Here is a 21,962-nt window from a genome sequence, read left to right as displayed (position 1 = left end):
TTCCTTGATTCATTGTTAAATATACTACTACTACTCAAGTTTTTTGAATAATATTTATAAAAGTTTTTTTTAATAAGACGAACGGTCAAATATATAAAAAAGTTAACGGCGTTAAATATTTAGGGACGGAGTGACTCGAGTATATATAGATTCTCGATAGAAACTCTATGCATGCAACTTTGCACAATCATTCACCAAAATATTATAGTAGTGTATATTTTTTCACACAGCAATTAGAAAACTAATTAGTGCGCACGAGCCATCCCATCTCTGGTAGTGTTGCTGCTACGTTGGTTTCGTGCTCTCCCATGCCTTGTTTTTTAGAAAAAATAAACTCAAGTTATTGATCTCTGTCCCTAAAACCATTTTCTCTCTTAAGAGTTATTTTCATCAATTAAAAAGGAGAAAAAGATGAATATCCATAAAATTTTGGCTACATATATGTAGCTAGACAGGATTTTGGCATAATAGTTGTTTGTCCTATAATACATAGCCAAATTAAATCGATCTCCTATTTTTATGGGTGAGTATCTCTAACAAAGTAGCTTAAAACTTAACGTTTAAACTAGAGCACTAACGTACTCAATTCAAACACTTCGATCAACCTGCAGATTGATTAATTAGCACAAGCATATATCTTAGAACTCATCTCTTCGAAGGACGCCGTCGATCGGAGGAGTGAGAAGAAAGAAAGTAGGGTTGAACTTAAACCCTAAACCCTAATTAACATACGATACAAAACAGTAGGTCGAAAAAAAGACATATACCGAGCAGCCTCAGCCCTGTCTCCTCGCCTAAAAACTTCATGATCTCTGGCCTTAAGCTTCTAATCGACTCTTCTGAAATCACCGCGAAATCGAATTCTTTCGTTCTCTCACGCAGCATCTCCACGGCGGCGTTGATCTCCGAGCAAACCGTCGCTGAAACCAGCAGCACATCATCAACAAATATTAGGTTTAATTAATTAGTTAAAACCGGTCACCGATCGTCCATGCAAAAGAAGATGAGATCGAAAGCAATTGAGTAATCTGCAACATATATAGCTACTACTAGTAGTACATATATCCATGGAAGCAAATTTAGTTCAAAGCTCAAAGTACACCTCGGAAGTTCACTCCAAGCCTGAGCACGACGGCGCGCTGCACGGCCTCGTCTCCGACGACCACCATCCCGTGCGGGAGCGCGAGCACCGCCGGCGGCGGCGGGCCGCCGCTGCCGGCGTGGGGCGGCGCCCCGCTGCTCATGATCGAGCGCGAGGTCAGCTAGGGTTCTATCCTAGTAGAGAGAGAGGGTGGCTACCTCATGGCGTTAATTTGGTTGATTTGGGAGTAACTGCCTATTACCGGGCGCTAAAAGATAAAAGTTAATTAAAACCAGAGGCGGATGGCATTGGGGAGATTAATATTTACAGCAAGGGGTTATCTTCTCACTAGCTACATCGGGATAAGGAGGGAGGGGGCAACGCGAGAAAATCTTGCCAAGTTTGTTTTTGCAGTTTTAATTGCGGTTTATGTGTGTCTCGCTCGCTCCGCGCTTGGCTCGCGATGCGTCACGCCCTGCAAGCGCGTGAGATGTGTATGGAATAATGAATATAACTAACGATGAAAACAGTCAGTATCGGAGTATATTAAGGGGCGTGTGAGGGGCGGGCGCTCGGGCGTGCCACGTCGGATTTTCTCTACAGTATCTTCTACAGTATCTACAGTGCGTGGGGTGGATTTTTGCGAAAAAGCTCTCCGGTTCGTGCATAATTCGATCGAGGTCCCTCACAAACAGTATCCCTGAGATGTAATTTTACTTTTCGGACCTTCAAAAGACCGGATATACTATGCGGAGGAGAGAAAAATCGCTAATTAGGACCGCGCTGTAAAACTTGAAATATTAATAAGGAGAAGGCGCGTGAGATATGAATATCGATCATTGCTGGTTGCATAGAGTAGCTCCCCTTCAACCCCTACTCAGATTCCATCATCCCAGAGCGATCTCAAATCCAAGACAATAATCAATGTACTCCCTCCGTCCCTAAATATTTGACGTCGTTGACTTTTTTAAACATGTTTGACCGTTCGTATTAATCAAAAATTTTTATGAAATATGTAAAACTATATGTACACATAAAAGTATATTTAACAATGAATCTAAAAGAACTAATAATTACTTAAATTTTTTGAATAAGACGAATGGTCAAACATATTTTAAAAAGTCAACGGTGTCAAATATTTAGGGACGGAGGGAGAACGCATGAACAATCTAACAGCACAAAACATACAGAGAGAACACATAGAGAGTTGAGGAAGCCAGAGATCATAGAATCATCCACTACCACAGAACACGAGAATAGTGCTGGTTGGGAAACCCCTTCCTGTGTCGGTTTTCCCAACCGGCACTATGAAGGCGGCACTGAAGAGTAAACCGACACCAATCTCATTTTAAAAACCAGCACGTTTGATACCACTCGCGAGCCAAAAAAAAGGCTCGATGCATCGGCTCAAATTGAGCCGATGCATCGAGCTCATCCACCCTGCATCACAATCCCTAATCCCCAATTCCCAATCATGGAACTCATTCACAGAAATCACAAAAATCATTTCACTAATCCCCAATCCCCAATCACATAACTCATCCACATAAATCATTTCACTAACATCAAGAAACATTGAAGAATATCACCCAAATCATTTCACAGAAATCTTTTAAGAAACATTTCGCCAGATCTCACGGCGAGAAAATCTTGCCAAGTTTGTTTTTGTAGTTTTAATTGCGGTTTATCTGTGTCTCGCTCGCTCCGCGCTTGGCTCGCGATGCGTCATGCCCTGCAGGCGCGTGAGATGTGTATGGAATAATGAATATAACTAACGATGAAAACGGTCGGTATATTAATAAGGGCAAGGCGCGTGAGATATGAATATCGATCATTGCTGGTTCCATAGAGCAGCTCCCCTTCACCCCCTACTCAGATTCCATCATCCCAGAGCGATCTCAAATCCAAGACAATAATCAATGTACTCCCTCCGTCCCTAAATATTTGACGTCGTTGACTTTTTTAAACATGTTTGACCGTTCGTCTTAATCAAAAACTTTTATGAAATATGTAAAACTATATGTACACATAAAAATATATTTAACAATGAATCTAAAAGAACTAATAATTACTTAAATTTTTTGAATAAGACGAATGGTCAAACATATTTTAAAAAGTCAACGGTGTCAAATATTTAGGGACGGAGGGAGAACGCATGAACAATCTAACAGCACAAAACATACAGAGAGAACACATAGGGAGCTGAGGAAGCCAGAGATCATAAAATCATCCACTACCACAGAACACGAGAATAGTGCCGGTTGGGAAACCCCTTCCTGTGTCGGTTTTCCCAACCGGCACTATGAAGGCGGCACTGAAGAGTAAACCGGCACCAATATCATTTTAAAAACCGGCACCTTTGATACCACTCGCGAGCCGAAAAAAAAAGGCTCGATGCATCGGCTCGAGGCATCGAACTCATCCACCCTGCATCACAATCCCTAACCCCCAATCCCCAATCACAGAACTCATTCACAGAAATCACAAAAATCATTTCACTAATCGCCAATCCCCAATCACATAACTCATCCACATTAATCATTTCACTAACATCAACAAACATTGAAGAACATCACACAAATCATTTCATAGAAATCTTTTAAGAAACATTTCGCCAGATCTCACGGAGGGAGGGCACCGCCGCCTCTCATCCTGTCGCTGCATCCCCCCTCCCTTCCGCCACTGGGCTGCCTCCGCCGGCCACAGACAGCGAGAGATTCGAGACGGGAGGGCGCTGCCACCAAGCCGCCACTGCCTCTCATCCCGCCACCGCTTCCCCCCTCCCCTCCGCCGCCGCATGCCGCCCCTCCGCCGCCGCTGGGCCGCCCCACCCCGGATCTGGTGGAGGGGAGTGCGCGGCCGCCGCCGCCGCCTCCGCGGCCGGGAGAGGAGAAATAGAAGAGAAGAGAAGAGAGCGGAGAGAACGAGAGGAGACGAGCGGAGAGAACGAGAGATGGAGAGAGAGATTGAGAGGAGACGAGCGCTGCGGAGTGGCCTTATCTCCTCGAAGCTTCGTGGTGGGGCCCACCGGCTGGGCTCAATTCATAGGTGTCAGTTTTTTAAATTATAGGTGCCAATTTTTAATAATAAAGGTTCCGTTTTTTTTAAATAAACCGAGACAAAATAGAATAGGTGCTGGTTTTTATTTAGAACCGACACCTATAATTACTTAAAGGTGCCTGTTTTTTGCGATTTCAACCCGCGGAGGTGGGAAAAGGCTTATAGGTGCCAGTTTTAGCGCTACCGGCACCTATAGTGGCAACACCTATTTGATATTTTGTAGTAGTGAAACATGCATTAACAAAATAACGGGCACCACCGCTCACCATTGTTGACATCAAGGAAGCTGGAGGCTACTCGGGGATAGGCACGGGGGCCAGATTGAACGTCCCCCCGACCTTTGGGCCCACTGGATCTGGTGCCGGTTCCACCGCCGTTGCCATTGCCGAGCTTAGACGCCGTCCTTGCACGGTAGAAGGTGCCCCCACTGCTTGCGAGGGAGAGGATGCCGCCACTCGCGAGGGATTCGTCATGCTGTCGCTCGCCTGTGGGAAGGGCACCACCTCCACTCACTGTCAGGGAGAGGGCGCTACTGATACCCACACTCGTGATTGTATAAGGAAGAGGGAGTGGGAGCGAGTGGAGAAGGGAAAATGAGATGTTGCGAGTGGGCTGGGTGATAATAACAAGAGGCTCAGCTCGGTTTTTTTTTGTTGCTTTTAAAAAAACCGGCACCTATAATATATTATATATGTCGGTTTTTTAATTAACTGATACCTATAATATATTATATATAACTTTTTTCTAAAATAGGCACTTATAATATTGGTATCAGTTTTTCTTTAGAAACCACACCTATAGTTGCTGAAAGGTGCCGATTTTATATTTTCCCACCCCACAGGGATGAGAAAAGGTCTATAGATGTCGATTTTAGCTATTCCGGCACTTATAGTGCCATCTTTTCTAGTTTGTTTTAGTAGTGAAAATTATCTTTTATTTGTTTGAAGCAAAATAGAAAGTATTAAAAAAACAATTTGACCATACATACAAATTGATAATTTGTGTTTAAACAACGAACAGTAACCATATAGTTACAAATTTAATTAATCCAGATCAATTAACATCAAAACATTATTTCATATTTGTTACCACTACTGAAAAATGATTTTTCATGGTGGTTAAAATGAGTTTTCGCATGTGGCTGACATTACTGTCTGAGACCAAAGTCCAGTAATTGATGCTGTGTGTTTTCGCTGGCAGTTGCCAACCACTTATGCTGATCCGTTTTTGCTGGCGACCTTCGTAAGTTCTACAACATCTCAATTGATCAACAATTCTTACTCATGCTTTAGTATGTTCCGTATGCATAGAATACACTAAGGCACTTTCATCCAAGCAATTGATGTCCATAAACAGGAAGTTCTAATACATAGATAAATCTCAGAGTTTTGGTGTTAGGTACATATGGCCGACTGGCTAAATTGTTAGCGGTTCACGGAAGAATATTTCTACCTAAAAGACCCTTCATGCAACCGACTATGGTAGTCCCTAGTTAGAACTATCCTAGAAAACGAAATCACCCCCATCAAAGCATTCGTCATCCACAAAGGCCTCACATGCAGTAAGGTCTAACTAAAAAGAAATCAAGAATACAACAATAAAAGCAAGAGTCAGTACAACATAAATAATGTACCGGCATCGCCAACCCTAACATACATGCATAGCTTTATCAAGGAAGGCTTAAGTGGTTTATTTTCAGCATAAAGCAAATTTTATTTCACAACTCTTTTTCAAATCATATTTTCAAAAAATCAATTTCACCAAGCATACAATATCATCATGGCATCATAAGAAGGTAGATTCATAGATAAATATTTAACTTAGTGCCCCCATAGATAGCAAGATGATAACATCAATTTAATCCAACAATTTCCAATGTACATAATTCATAAATAGTTTGCACAAGTTTGAAAAAAAATCAAGTCTATACTCAACACATGTTCCTACGTTGCTCATAATCGATTAGTTTTTACTCTATAGAGTTCGTACACTGTACCCACATAATGCAAAACAAAAAACATGCAAAGCATGGCACATGATACCTAAGTACCTAATTTATTACTCGCAACATAGTTGTTATTCACACTACAACATAAACCTTATGTAGAGTCTCTTTTGTAGAGACAATTTTCAAAATGCCTCTAAGTTTTGAAGCTCTATAGTCTATATACACTTTTTAGAGGCACTTTCAAAATCGCCTAAAATATTTTTACTCTAGAGACACTTTAGAGACATTTTTAGCATACTTTGTTAAATTTATCTTATAGAGACATCTTTTCGGCACTTTAAAATTTGCTTCATATGTAAAGGCATTTTCTTAAGGCATTTAAAATGATGTAAAGACATTTTTCCAAATATTAATATATATCAAGTAACTAGATATAAGTAACACAAATCATATATAATTATATGAGGTTGAGATGGTTAGTGCATTGAAGATAAAAATGTTCAACTCAAGAGGTCATGAGTTCAAGGATTGGTAAGGAATAATAATTTTTTCTTTTATTTTCATATTGATTTGCTATAGTTGCAAAAGGCACTTATGAGACACTCTTCAAAATGTCTCTATAACACTGTAAAGGCATTTTAAAAATATCTCTATAGTATTAGGAAAATGTCTCTACAAGGTTGTCTCTATAACACTGTAAAGGCATTTTAAAAATATCTCTATAGTATTAGGAAAATGTCTCTACAAGGTATATTTGTTGTAGTGTCATGATCTAGCCTTGCACTAGCACGATAAGTATGGATCCACCCTAAGCGTATGGCTTAGAGCTGTTAGGTGGCGAGCCTATGCCTTAACCTAAAGTTGTGGCGGGAACAAATCTGGCGTTCACGAGCCCCAAAAATAAGGGCTCGATATACCGGCTCGAATCGAGCCGATGCATCGAGTGCATCCACCCTGCATTGCCCCATAATCTCAAATCCAAAACATCAATTACAGATAATGAACTCCCGAATCAACCAACATCAATCACAAAAATTATAGACTATGAACTCCCGAATCAACCAACATCAATCACAGACATCACACAACAAACATTGAAATAAAGATCAAAGAAATCACAGACATCACCGCTGCTCACCGTCAGCGTCTACCAGATCCGCCACCGCTGCCGCCGTCACTGGGCTTCCACGGCACCCCTCCCACAGTCGGGCCACCGGGAAGTAGGGGCCGTCGCACCTACGCTGTATGGGCCACAGCCTCCACGCCATCCACCACCTCCGCGCCTCCCTTCCCGCTGGATTTGGCGGAGGGACGGCACCGCCGCAACTCCCACCCCTGCCAGGCCAGTGCCGCCACCGCCGCCCTTCCTCCCGCCGGATCTGGCGAAGGGTGGGCGCCTCTGGGTGGCTGCCACTCCTTGTGCCGACGCTGCCGCACGCTGCCTCTACCGCCGGGAGAGAAAGAGAAGAGAATGTGAAGAGAAGAGGAGAAGAGAAGAAGAGGATAAAAACGGTGGAGTGAGAAACTGATGAGACCGAGAGAGAGATACTTTATCTCTGCTCAATGCGCTCCCTTATCCGCTCGGCTCATGGCTCGTTTTTGGCTCGGTTTTTAAAGGTGTCCGTTTTTTTAAAGAAACCGACACCTTTAATTTATTATAGGGGTCTGTTCTTTAAAAAACCGACACCTATTATATTATAAATTAAAGGTGTCGGTTTTTACTGAAAAATTGAAAACCTACTGTATAGGCGTCAGGTTTTTTTATAGAACCGACACCTATAGTTACTTAAAGGTGCCGGTTTTTTGAGTTTACGGACCGTGGAGATGGGAAAAGGTCTATAGGTGTCGGTTTTAGCACTTTCGGCACTTATAGTGCCGAGACCTATTTGATGTTTTGTAGTAGTGACTGTACCATTGTATTGGACAAACTTAGACGCCGAGACTACTCGCAAATAGGTAGCTCCTCTAAATTATAGCTAAGACATGAGTAAATTCCCTGTGTACCCTGAAAACTCATTCAATCCTTTTCATATCCCTTAAATTTATCCGATCCTTTCTATACCCCTGAAATTTCAACTTGATCCCTTCCATGCCCCTACCGTTACATTTTCCTTCATTTCACTGTTACGTTTGATTGCAAATGTCTTTTTTGCCCTTAATGATTTAGGTTTGAATATAAGCTTGAACAATGAGAAAATTTTGTTTGAGTGCACAGTATGTGCATTTTATGAAACTAAATAGACTAAATAATTAGTGCAAAAAATTTTGACATAAATTTTGAAAATAAAACAAATGTAATAAATTAAATTTTTTATTTTGAAATTTTAATGGGACAACGGATATTTTTTATCAGGAGCATTCATAAAAAAATATTGTGAGTATTGGTAATCCTATGGTTGTATGAATGCTCCTCATTTTTTATGACTTTCTTTTAAAAAATATATACATATTTTTTATTTATTTATCTAAAAATAAATTTTGTCATAAATAATGCATCGCACAACAGACTCATAACTATAATAGTCTTATGCGACAAACTTTTACATTTTTAACATGAATTTCTATGTTCATCCAAAGGGTAAAATGGTCTTTGTTATAGAAATTAGACGGTCAACTGACGGAAGGGGTATAGAAAGGGATCAAAATCAAATTTTGGGGTATACAAAGAAGTAAGCAAAATTTAGGAGCATAGAAGGGATTAGCTATAATTTCAGGGGTATAGAAGGGATTTTCTCAAGACTAATTGATACATACTTCCTCCCATCAAGATGCAAGGCTAAATAATAAACAAGTTGATACATACTTCCGCCTATCAAGATGTAAGGCTAAATAATAAACAAGTTAAGCTATGACTACCCATAAATAGCACATTCGGTCATACTGTAAACACAAGTACCTGACATTGAGTTAGGTTCTTAAATCGACTTGGGCAAACACTCCCCCGGCCCTATCGGTACACAACTAATTACAATATATGTAGCACTTGCTGCCCAAGCCTAAAATAATATCTTTTCCATCATTTTCATCCACAAATAAATAAGTTTTTATTTGCTGTCCAGAATTATTTAAAGTCAAGTTTTCAAATTTATAATAAGTCCATAATGAAGAGTATATATTTCTACGCTTGGCTAAGCATGGCTTGGTAGTAGTACAAGCATACATCACCATTTTATTTTAAAAGGGCAGCACACTGCCATTTATCTAAGGTGACAAATAGCGAGGTTATTCAATGTCAAGGTGGAAATGCAACAATTAGGTTTTCAACTAACAAATAGCAAATTTTCAAACCCCTTTATTTTTAATTTAAGCGGATGCAGTTTTGCAAATAAATTAAAGTTTTTAACCTCCAAAACATGGGAGCAAAATGATCAAAACGTGAGAGGAGCGCTCGGCGTCGGCGTTTCACGTGTGGTGCGCGCGTCTCACGCACGCTCTGCGCGGTGGAACCGTGTGGTTGACTGGTTGTGAGTATGAGGCTGTCCAGTGGGTCCCACGTTGCCCTGGGGCCCGCTGGCAGTGAGAGGTGTGAGAGTGTTCTAGAGAAAATCTAAAATATAGCCGTCTGAGACTGTGATTCTATTCCAAATTTGCCCCCCTCTTTCTCTATTTTTTAGGGAGAATTTTCAGAGATTGTCAAAAGAAAAAGGTAGAGTGATGTTTATTCTGTAGTTTGGACAAGGTGCCAAAGTTGAATTCAGTTTGGGCGAATTTTGGGAGGATGCCAAAGTAGGCTCCAGAGAATCTGCAATTTCCAGTTTTTTGGTCCATTTGAGGAATTTGTTTGGCCTACCAAAGGATGTAATAAAATCTAGCAAAAATTCCAATGCGCTATATGTTAATATACATATAGAAACCATCTATAAGTCATAAACATAAAATAATAACGAGTATCAATAAAACAATATGAAACTGACTTTAATCAGGAGCCAACTGGTTCGACCATCTGGCTGGCCGGTTTTGTTATGAAATTATTGGGTGATCTCATACTTATATCTTACATGAGATTGGCAACCAAAGATTAGGTAAGGGTTAGTGAAAAATTAGCACATGCTAATTGTGCTTGGTTGTGAAGAGACACCTCTTCATAAGGGGACATGTTCACACTATGTTCACATCCTCTCCTAATCTATAAATACTTGTAATCATTCATGTACAAACTACAGGTGAATACAAGAGATTCCTCCTTCGCTCAATCTCTCGCTCTATCTCGTTTATTCTCAACAGGTTTAACCACATCCACCAATCTGGTCTAACCGGCATATCCTGCCCGTTCTGAAAGCTATCTCTATTTTTTTAGATAATGAAAATAGATTACATCTCCGGCTTCTGTTACAAGACACACAGCCATAAGTTTAATAGTAATAAAAAGATAAAGATAAAAGTAAATCAAAATGAGAAATAAGGTGATGGGACATGTTGTCGAAACGACAACTGCATACGTCCAAAGACGTGGTTACCCAACAGTGGTTGGAAAAGATGGAGTGTATTAAATTTTTAATTTCACTTGGGGATCCCCCCATTACATGGCCCTAGGGGACTATTTATAGTCCCATTACAGGTTCTTACTACTAGGGTTTAGGTTGTACAGGGGAATTTACATGATTACCCTTACAAAAGGGACATTTACAGGGGTACATGATGATATAGGGGCTCACGGGTCCCTGATGGGCCGTCTGGCGATCGCCGGCCCTATTGCCCCCAGGCTTGATGGGCCAGAAAGGCTTCCTCGGCCCTCGCGGGGGTGAACTTGTCAAGGCGAAGTCGTCCTCCTTCGGTAGATAGTCTTCGCCTTGCACCCTTCGCCTGAGACGCCCCTGGCCTGGCGCTTGTACGACTCTTCGCCTTGCGCCGTTCTTGCTCCATAGCCTTCGCCATGGGTTTCGGCAGGTTTGGTCGAAGGGCCTCATGCCATCCGCCAACAGGACAAATCCCCAATTCCCTTTTATTATTGACTAGCGTTAAATCACATAAATTTTTTTAGCTAGCAATTCTAATGGAACTACGCCACCCATAGTGGAATAAAAGAACCTTGGCTACCGATTCCAAGAGTGTAGCAGCATTGCGCATAGTATCCTGCTCCTCCTGCGGTAGCATCGTAGATCGAAAGTGGAGCCAGTAGGAAGACATGAAGATAACCTACATAGGGTTAGATAATTAATTGTTTACCATTAAAACTTTATCATTGTGACAACGCCAAATTGATCAATATACAGCACTAGCTCTAATTAGAATCATCTTCTTAATGGACCTAGATACTCCTCTAAGTCAATTATCAAAAATGTTTTTGGTGTTACAGGGTGGAGGGATATTAAAAGAAAAAAACACGCATCTCTAAATAAACCGAGTGACATGACACATCTCAAAAAAATCACTTCTCTAATTATCAACATCAAAACCATTATAAATCACATGCCAATTGTTCATCACCAAGCAAATAAGCTTTACATGCCGTCCATGCATGCCTTGAGAGAGTTTTATTTTTATATGCTTGAAACACAAGTTATATATATAGCAGACGCGATGTATTGCGTTTATTGTTTTCTGCGGAGACACAAGTACAAACGTGTGCATACACATAGGATATATAAGTACATAGTCGGACATACACTCTGTGGTTCTGGACGTACGGTGTTTGTCGATCGGTCACGGCCAGCGATCCTGATGGCGCTGTATGCCCTTGCGCGGAGCAAAGCGTCTCCACGTCGTTTTTACGATTCCTCGGATTCTTTTGAGTAGCCACTGGCCGGCAGTGTCAAATGCCTCTCTTACAGCGCTGGGACGACGAACTCCTGCAGTGCGGCCTGGACCTGCCTGCACAGGCACAGCCACAGCTTCTTCGTCTGCACAGGCACAGCCACTGAAGACGCACCTCGGTTTTCTGCACGGCCTACCTCGGAAGCAGAATGGCAGGCAGCCATGTGTTGGCTGCCATTAGTAACAGAGATCGATGTTATATAACAAAATGAGTTCACTATATGTACTGTACATCAGCTAGCTAGATTTTGGACAAATTAACCTTTGCGACTACAAATATAATACACGCTGTGCATGCAGTTCTGACATCAGCTAAATCAAACGAGAACAGGACTTATATATAAAATTTAACCCATATATATGCGTAATACTAACCTTGGGTGTTGGATTGATCAGTTCAGTTCCCATTGCATCACATAAGCGCGCGCCCCTGCACCGATCTTCAGCGGCCTAATAATGCTGATCGCTTTTGGAGTTGGAGAGACGTATATATGAGAAGTATCTAGCTAACTGTACTATTCGTATTTTATAGAATCTCTAAAAAAATGACTTGCTATAAGCTAGCAACATAAAAGCTAATTAACCATACAAATCTAGACTTAATTCTCCTTAACTAGCTGTCTGTAGCTAGCTAAAGGACGTGATGCTATGCTAAGCAGGCAGCTGTTCACAAAGGCATATCCGTCGCTGCGCCGCGTGGACCTGCTTAGTTTTTGACGATACCACTTTGCAAGTGCTCATCGATCGAGATCGAGGTTACCCACCAAGCGTACGTACGTTAATTTGATCGAGATTGAGGAGTGGTCTGGTGGGTTTCCAGTTGCACTAAAAAAAGTACTAGTGGGTTACTGGGTTTCCAATTTTGTGTTTCAATTTGCTCAACACAATTTTGTTGATCTCCACTAGCGGGCACTGATTGGATGAACATAGTGGATGGTCCTTAAAGCTCTTCCAGCTCTAGGAGAAATGTTTAGTATCGAGCATTAATTGTGTCTTGATATGCTCATGCAACCAACATATGATCAGTTAGTTGTAACTTTTTTTTTAAAGGTAGACTAGTTCGTTTGCAAATACAGTTATCTTAAAAAAAACATGGTCCTTCTAGTGTATAAAAATAGAGTATATATATAATTAATGCTAGACAACCATTACATAATAGACTCTTAATTGGAGGACACAGCTAGTAACTTAATGGGGGGAACTAATGTTATATTCATCGGTAGCTGGTCATCTGTAACAACTATAGAATCATTTGCAGTGATATAATGTGTAACGGATGAATATTTAGGCCATTATAGATAGATGTAGAGTAAACACCGGTCAGTAATTACTAATTAGTTGTAATGGTTCTTATTATAGGACCGTTATAGTCTTATAGATGTGGTTTCTGATCATATGTAACAGCACTTAATATATGAGCTGTTACATATGCTAAGGTTATCTGTAACAGCTTTAAATGTTTGACCCGTTACAGATGACCTAATAGCATCTATAATGGATCAACAGTTAAGACTCGTTACTGACTTTTTAAGTCTCTCGATCCCTTCAATATGAAAAAAGAAGAAAAAAAGAAGTCTTTGGAGATTTTTTTTCTCCTTCGCCTTTGTCTCCTCCCCTCCTCTTCTTCCCTCCATGATACATTGCTCGCTCATTGCCAGATGCCATCTCCTACCTAGAGCCAAACAACACCTCCCCACAGCTTGTCTGCTAGGATCCAGGTGGATGAGACGATGATACATTACAATTTGTCGGGCAAGGATAACGATGATGTTGAGGTGGCTATACTGGTGTAGCTACGACAACTTCCCTACCACATTTAGCCTAGTGGTCTATTCCATGCATGGCCACTGTGATCATGGGGCTAGGGCAGTCAACGCTGGCGGAGCAAGCACCAACATATATCGGTGATGTCTATGAGTGCTACACACCTCTTAGAGGTGGTGTTGCAATGCCCTTCCCTCACCATCATACATCAGGGTGGACTTTCTGGTAAAAATATAGTTCTAGATGTCTGGAAGAGAGATGGCGACATCTTAGATGTCGCGACCTTATTTGAAGCATCGCATTAGAGATTTCCTATTAGTGTTGTGTCCTTGATGGCGGATTTCCTGTCAGATCAACTTCGATGGATACGACGGTGGTAACATCTAGACGAATGTATGATTTACATTTGCTTTGACGTCAATCATTATTTAGCGGTGATTTGAGCAACATAATGATTAGCCGTTGATTTTGGATATTCTTTTTTCTTTGAGGAATACACGTACTGCATATAATTTGTGAGCTGCTAGGAAGAAACAATGATTATGCGGCTTCTAGCCAATCATAGAGAGGGATTTCAATAGTTGTTATATGTTTAGTTTTCAGTTTTCTTGTTTTTAGTTAAGTTAGTGATTTTATAATGGGTAATTATTCATCTTGCACCCTCTATAATAATTGGTTTAACTTTTTAAAATTGAATGACAAAATAAATTCCATTACTTTAAGAAGTATCGTCTAAATAATAATTCGTTGTAGCACCCTAACTTAGTCAGCCAGTCAGCCCATGTTGCACTTGTCGTCGAAAGGTGAACACTCTATCTAGGTGATAGACTAAAATAGTGAACTTATGTATTGATTTTTTTTAATGTCTTAACCGGGTGCCTCATAGAGGTTATTTATAAGTTTACAAGCTCTCCAGCAAACCCTAGGGTTCCATTTGCATGTTTACAGAATATTCCAGTATTTAGACCATCTATTAAGCCTATTTGGTCTATGGTGGGATGGACATGGTCCGCCTTCTGGGTTAGCCCTTCTTGAAGGCCTTTCGATGGAAAAGCTTGCCCTAAGCTTCGAGGGTGGCCTCACCGGCTCCATCATGCTCCACCTGGTATCGCCTCGCTTCGCTATGCTTCGCCACACCTCGCCAGCTGGCTTCACCATTCCTCGTCTTTTCCTGCTTCGTAGCCAACCAGAGAGCCTAATTACCAGTCTCCAATAGTGGTATATATATATGGTAATATTGGAGGTGAGTGATGAATTTGTTGGAAGTGTAGGAAAAAACAAGTCGAAACTGCGGCAAGGTTTTTTAATTCTAGGTGGTATTGTCTTTTGCTTTATATTTCTATTTGAGAAAATTAATTAGGTCAATACCATTCTAAAAGATGTGGCTGTTTACATCAAGATGTGGCTGTGTACATCATTCGGGATGTAGAGGTCGGGTTCTATTTAACCCATTATCTTAAAAAAAGATACTAAAATATGTGTACATTGCAAAATACCAATCACGTACATGAGATGACAACTGGGATTTGGTCAAACACCCTAATAGGTTGGCCCGTGTCTGCGTCTGCAAAATCAACCACCATTTCCGCATATGGCTCCTTAAGATACCCACATGCAAAAACCATTTTTTTCCAAATAGACCACTTAAGACGTCCGCAGAGAAAATAAGGTTATTTTTGCATGCGGGGCTCTTACCTCACCCGGATCCAAAACTACCCCTCCTCTTCCCACTCTTTTTTTATTCTCCCCCCCTCCCTCCTCTCTCTCTCTCCCTGCCTCACCCACTCCTCCTCTCTCTCCTGCTCCTATACCCACTCCTATCCTCTCTCCCAGCCTCATCCGCTCTTCTTTCTCTCCCAGCTCCTCTTCTCCCCTCTCCTCCCTCCCGACGGCAAGCACTGGTGGCGGAGGTGCACAGTGAGCGAGGGTGGCGGCGAGTGTGGGCAACGGCGCGCGGCGGCCTCCTCCATGCTCCCCCACGCACGGCGGTCCCCTCCGGCGTTGAAGGGTGTAGGATCCGGCAGCGGCACCACCCTCGGGAGCGGCTGCTGAGATGGTGGGCGGCGACTGCGGCAAGGGCGGTGGATCTGGCGACTATGGCGACGGCTGGCATGGGCGACGGCAGTGGCCCCCTTGGCTCTCCCCCGCGCGGATCCGGCGATAGGCTCGAGCTGGAGGCCGGTGGCGGTTCTCCCCCATATGGATCTAGCGGTGGGCGGCACAGCGGCGGTAGGCGTGGGCTCTGGCGGCGGCATGGATCTAGCCTCCACGCACACGGATCCATTGCCGGCGACAACGGGAGGTGCAGATCCGGTGATGGGCTCAAGCATGAAGCCGGTGGCAGCTCTCCCCGCGCGGATCCAACGGCGTGTGGCACGGTGGAAGCAGGCACGGACCTTGGCGGCAACGCTGATCTGGCCTCGACGTCGTGGAGATAGGAGAGACTGATCCGCCGGCGACGATGGCGGCGCCGGCCGGCTGTGGTTAGGGTTAGGTTTTTGTATTTTGGAATTATATTTTTTATTTTCTATTTCCGCGTGCGGACAGCTTAAGCCACCGCACACAAAACTAGTGATTTTCGTAGACCTTTTGGTGCGTGCGGCTTAGCCATAGCTGCACGCTAAAACCTTTTTGGGCCATCTGCAAAAACTGTTTTTTACTGGTGGCCCGTATATGTTAATGTCACGAAAGATGGTATTTTTCATCTTTTTTGATTTTTTTCTGTTGTACTAAACAAATTGGCCATTGTTGTTTTTGATCGGCTGTTATACTTGTTGATAGCAAAACTTCTTTGTTTCCTTGATTTCGTCTATATTACTCCTAGACTGTTGTTGCTTGGCGCAACTTTACCAAAGATGTTAGGAGTGTTAAGTGTTTCTTAGAAATTGGGAGTAGACAGTCCCATTGATAAAAACTAAGGATGTGTTCGGGGGAACTCACCTCCCATGCATGTAAAACGAAGTGACGTATTTTCTTATGATTAATTAATTAAATATTTATTTTTTTAAAAAATAGATTAATATGATTGTTTTAAAGCAACTTTCCTATTGAAAATTTTTGCAAAAAAAACGTAGTACCTCCGTCCCGAAATACTTGTATTTTTTTTTGAGTCTTTTTAACATTTGACCATTCGCCTTATTAAAAAAAGGAACTATTATTTATTTTATTTGTAACTTGCTTTATTATAAAAAGTATTTTTTTTAATATTTGCACTAATTTTTTAAATAAGACGAATGGTCAATTGTTGCAAGAAGAAGTCAAAGCGACATCTAATTCAAGACGGAGGGAGTACCGTTTAGCAGTTTGAAAAACGTGCTCACGTAACACAGGGAAGGTGAGTTGGGACCTTTCACTTGAAAGAACAGCCAAGGCCGTGTTTAGTTCCATGCCCAAATGTTCTTTTGACGTATATGACCACATATTTGCAGTATTAAACGTAGTCTAATAGCAAAACAAATTACATAATTCGCCTGTAAACTGCGAGACGAATTTATTAAGCCTAATTAATCCATCATTAGTAAATATTTACTGTAACACTACATTGTCAAATCATGGCGTAATTAGGCTCAAAAGATTCATTCCGCAATTTACATGCAAACTGTGCAATTGGTTTTTTTTCATCCATATTTAATGCTCTATGCTTGTGTCCAAACATTTGATATGACGGAATTTTTGGAAGTTTAAAGGAACCCAAGTATTTGGTGTTAAACAAGTGCTGGTCAACTACAGGATAGATACAGATGCAATGGTATATTCTTTTAGTTATACAGATACAGACGCAACGCGGTTTGATTCAGTTATCAATATTGCTGATAAATATTATATAGGCCATAGGCGAGTACTATATTTTTTTTAGATAATGAGGCGAGTACTATATAAGAAGCAGTAGTGTGTTCGAACATACCAGTAGTACTCATTTACACAAAAGAGCTATCTAGCTCTCCCTGAAGCTCTCCTGAGCCTACCTAGCTAACTGTTCTGGGAATAATGCCGTTAATATCAGAACGCCACAGTAAGAAGGTACTCCCGATCAACGCTCTACACACTATCGATCGCAATTGCTCTCTTACTCTAACATTTCTCCATATCGATATCTTCTCCTTTAATTTGACGAACACATTAATCATATTTACGGCGGTTTAATCGTCACCTATTTGCTGGTCACAGGACTGTTGCCTTCCCTACTGTCAGAAGGCCGCCCCGTGCGGCCGGATACACTGCCCATACTTAACAACAACGGCCGCGGCGAAACCCGACGGCGGCACCGATCACAAGAGGAAGGCGGTAATTGTAAGCAGCGCGCAGCCGGCGCGGGCGGAAAGGACGACGACCGGCGAAAGCAGCAAGCGGAAAGGACAGGGCGGCGAGGCTCTGAATGTTCATGGAGCAATCGCTAGTAGCGCCGGCGGCGACCATGCAAGGAAGCGCTTCAGGATGTGGGGTCTGTGGTGACCCGCTCCATAGACGGCCGATGGGAATAGCATCATCAATTAACATCTCGATCCGCAGGATTGGCAAGAAGTACCTAACTAAATGCAAATGTATCGATCGAACGAGAAAATTAATTCGTGAAATATTTCTTGTTATGTGGTGTAGATGATCAATGAACCGAATTAAGTTATAAGTTAGGCATCCATCCCGATTTTTTTTTAATCTAAACACATGCAGCCCTTTTATTACGTATTTGAGCACATCATATTCATAATTCCATTTCTAAACATGTATATGTAAAGGACCACGTCAATCCCTCAATCTAATGCCTAAAACAAAATAAATGGACCTTTTGCAACCTTGTTACTAGCAATAACGTCCACAAGTTAGCAGCCCGTAAATGTAAACTCATTTATTTGTGAAATAGTAGCAATTTTTTTAGGTCTATTAGCTTGCTATATTCAGATTATACTTAAAAAAATGTGTAACAATGATTTGTAAAAGAAAAATAACATATTTTGAACCATACTTAATATATATCAAACATTAATACAAAGTTTCAAAACTCAATTCAATGGCCTATTATTTTGTTGGACATTATGTTATGGAACAACGCTTAGATATTATGTTATGGAACAATGCCTGTACTTGAGCATCTTGTCTACGGATTGAAATATGGGTTTGGCGTGCTTATATTTGGAATTAAACTGATGCATGTGCTTACATGTAAAAAAATCGGGGCATCCAGCTCTATAAACAAGATTCATTCCGTACTTACGAATAAAGGCTACCTTTTTTTTTCTTATTTACCATGTATTAGTTTTGCCAATTTTCGTTACTCATTTCCGTCAATTCTATTAAAAATCAATCCGTTGTTAACCGTAGGACCCACGCGTTTAATTCTCCCTCCTGCATAGCAGAAGTGGGGTATTGATCATTAAGCGGATTATCTACTTGATAAGGATAAATTAAATATCTTAATAATTAAAGTTAACAAATAACTTAGAATAAGTGATCTAAGTAATATAATAAAAAATGTTTTCATAATAACATATATTTCGAAGCATGGAGAAAATTATTTGCTTTTTTTTATAAAAATAGATTCCACAAAACAAAGTGAAACATGTGGAGGAGATCGCACTGCCACGTGTGGAAACAAATGAAACTTGCGGCATGGCTGTCTTCGCCGGAATCAAATTGATTCCGCATAGAGGAGGCCAGTGAGGTGCGACTGCTGGCCATGGGGTGGTGAGGCTGCTAGGGGTGGGGAGATGGAGGAGGCGACAAAGTGCACCGGAATTAGCATGATTTGTTGACTGGATGGCGGTGGCTCAAGCTGGCATGAGGTAGGCACAGTGTGGTCCGAGACATTGCAGCAGCGCGGAGTGGCAACCTTGGCGTGGTTCGTCGAGCTACCGGCAAACAACATTTGTGTGGTCCTGAGACATTGCGGCGGCACGGAGTGGCAAGCCTGACACGGTCCATCAAGCTACCGGCAAACAACATCTGTGACGCATGTGGGCACCACACATCTTCCTAAAATCTATGTCGCCGGAGTCTCTTTGCAACCTCAAGGATGATTCTCAGGTTGTAAACCTAGTTCCAGATGTCTGGAATAGTGACTTGACATCCTAAATGTCGTGAGCTTCTTGAAGATGTCTCATTGAAAGTCCCATGTTGGCATGGCATCATTGATGGTTGTGTTTCTATCGAATTAGCTTCGATGGATAGGCGTTGGCAAGATCTGGGTGACTTATTGTTTACAGGTAAGTTAATTTCCGACATTATCTTTGTTTTAGTTCGATTGTAGTCACCGATTATGATATGTGCGCAATTCGATCACACAACGATTGGTCAAGGATTTTAGAGATTCTGCATTTGTCTTGTGAAAGACAAGAACCGTATACGCAAGTTGTAAGCCATTGGGAAAATAATGATTACGTAGATTTCCACTTATCGTTGATGGAAACAGTTTGTCTTTGAAGTGTATTTTAGTTAGTTTTCTTGTTCTTAGTTAAAATTTGATTTTATAATTTGCAATCGTTCGTACTATAAACCTGTAATAATAATTGGCTATAACTTTTTGAAGCAGTGGCCAAAATATGTTCTACTGTCAGAAAAAACAAATTTGTTTTGAGAATCAGGTGAAAACGCTGAAAAGGTAATACTTCTTCAGTTTTTCCCAAAATATGGTACCACATTTTGTAAAGCTGATTTCAGTTACTTTTTACATTATGTATGCCTGCTACTTCTTTTTCTATATATATATGTGTGTGTAAAATTATGTTTTAATCTCCATTTTTTCAAATGGGTAATCAATTGATCTTACCCATCATAGTTCTATTATAGTGTGCACTAGAAAAACTACATTATAAGTATTTAAATATTAATAATTATTTTTAGATAATGGATAAAATCCGGCCTCTATATCCAAAGTGGATATACACAGCCAAAATATTAAAAAATATAGTATTAGTTTTTAAAGTTAGAATGTAATTATAGTGTAAATATATATGGCATTGTTCACTACTCCATCTTTTTTAAAAAATAAGGTGCTCGGAAGGGAAGTCATCAACTAGTACTCGCCCTTTTCTTTTCCTTGCTTAGCTAGATTCCACCATGTGCAGCTTCGATTTGGTCACTAACATGCAGCACACGTCGAGATCACCATAGGAAAGAATTAAGCTAATGAATAGAGCAGCAGAGACCACGATAGTGAGCGTTTGTAATTGTTTTGACTTCCTTTTTTTTTCTTCTTCTTAATGCAATGATACTTAATATTCTCTGGTATATTAGAGAAAAAATATTTTTTATATTTTGAAATTAATTGAGAAGAGGGAGGCAAAATGGACTTCTCGGCGAGGGGGGAGCAAATGGGCTAGGCTGGCAGCCCGAAGAAGAAGGAGGGGAATGGGAAGCCGGCCCAGGAGGGAGAGAAAGGCTGCGGGCTGAGGGAGGGAGAGAGTAACACTTGGGCCAAAAAAGGCCCAAGGACAGAGAGATATTTTAATTTATTTTCCATTTATTTTAATAGGTTAAATGAACTTTGTGGTATTAAAACTAGTTATTGAGCTCCGAAAATTCACGGAAAATTTTAGAGAATAATTTAGACCACTTAGAATTTTACAAAAATATTTCCGGCCATGATTTTTAAAGGAAAAATTTAGTTTCCTCATTAATTCACTTGATTAAATTGCTTTAACTTTTAATATATTTCTTGTAGTGAAAAGTATAAGTGAGTGCATACATAATCAACTAAAAGAAGTAGCTATGAATGTTGCTGGATAACTATAGGTGTTAGGTTAAATTCCTACAAGCTCCAAATATTTTTTGTTCGCACACTATATATATGCAAATATTTTCAGTTTTACCATATGCAACATATACAAGTAACAAATTAGTAACAAAATAATTTAGCTCAAAAAAAATTTGTCTTTTGGGTTTGATTTGTTTTGCAATCATTTACTGCTTCAAAATGTTGTTTGAAGTTGCCACTTTTTGAAATTTAAATCTTCAATTGATAAAACAAAGTCACATGAAAGTATGACAAAAATAATAGTTGTAATAGCACAATAAATGGATAGATCATGAGTTTAGAAAATTTTATAAAAAAGAATAATTAAAGTTGAAGTTAGTATGAGGGAGATAAACTAATTTAAATTTTTATACACGCATTAAAAGTAAAAATCTGCAGCTATTCTCGTGAATTTTATGATGAACACCACGAGCAGGTGGCAGGTCCATTACCTGCTACAGTTTGATATATAAAATACAGTGCACGTCGTTTGGCAAAACGCTTCAGTGGCTCAGTGGGGTTTCCTCATGAATACTGTGCGTGTTGTCGTAGGTTCGAGTCCCCTAGAGGGCTACATTTTTTTGTTTCTTGTTTTTTTACAAGGCGCAGGGTGGCCTGCGGCTAGCCTG

Source organism: Oryza sativa, chromosome 1 (genome assembly GCF_034140825.1).
Source record: "Oryza sativa Japonica Group chromosome 1, ASM3414082v1".
In the NCBI taxonomy this organism is placed as follows: Eukaryota; Viridiplantae; Streptophyta; class Magnoliopsida; order Poales; family Poaceae; genus Oryza; species Oryza sativa.
Note: the sequence above shows the minus strand (reverse complement) of the source record.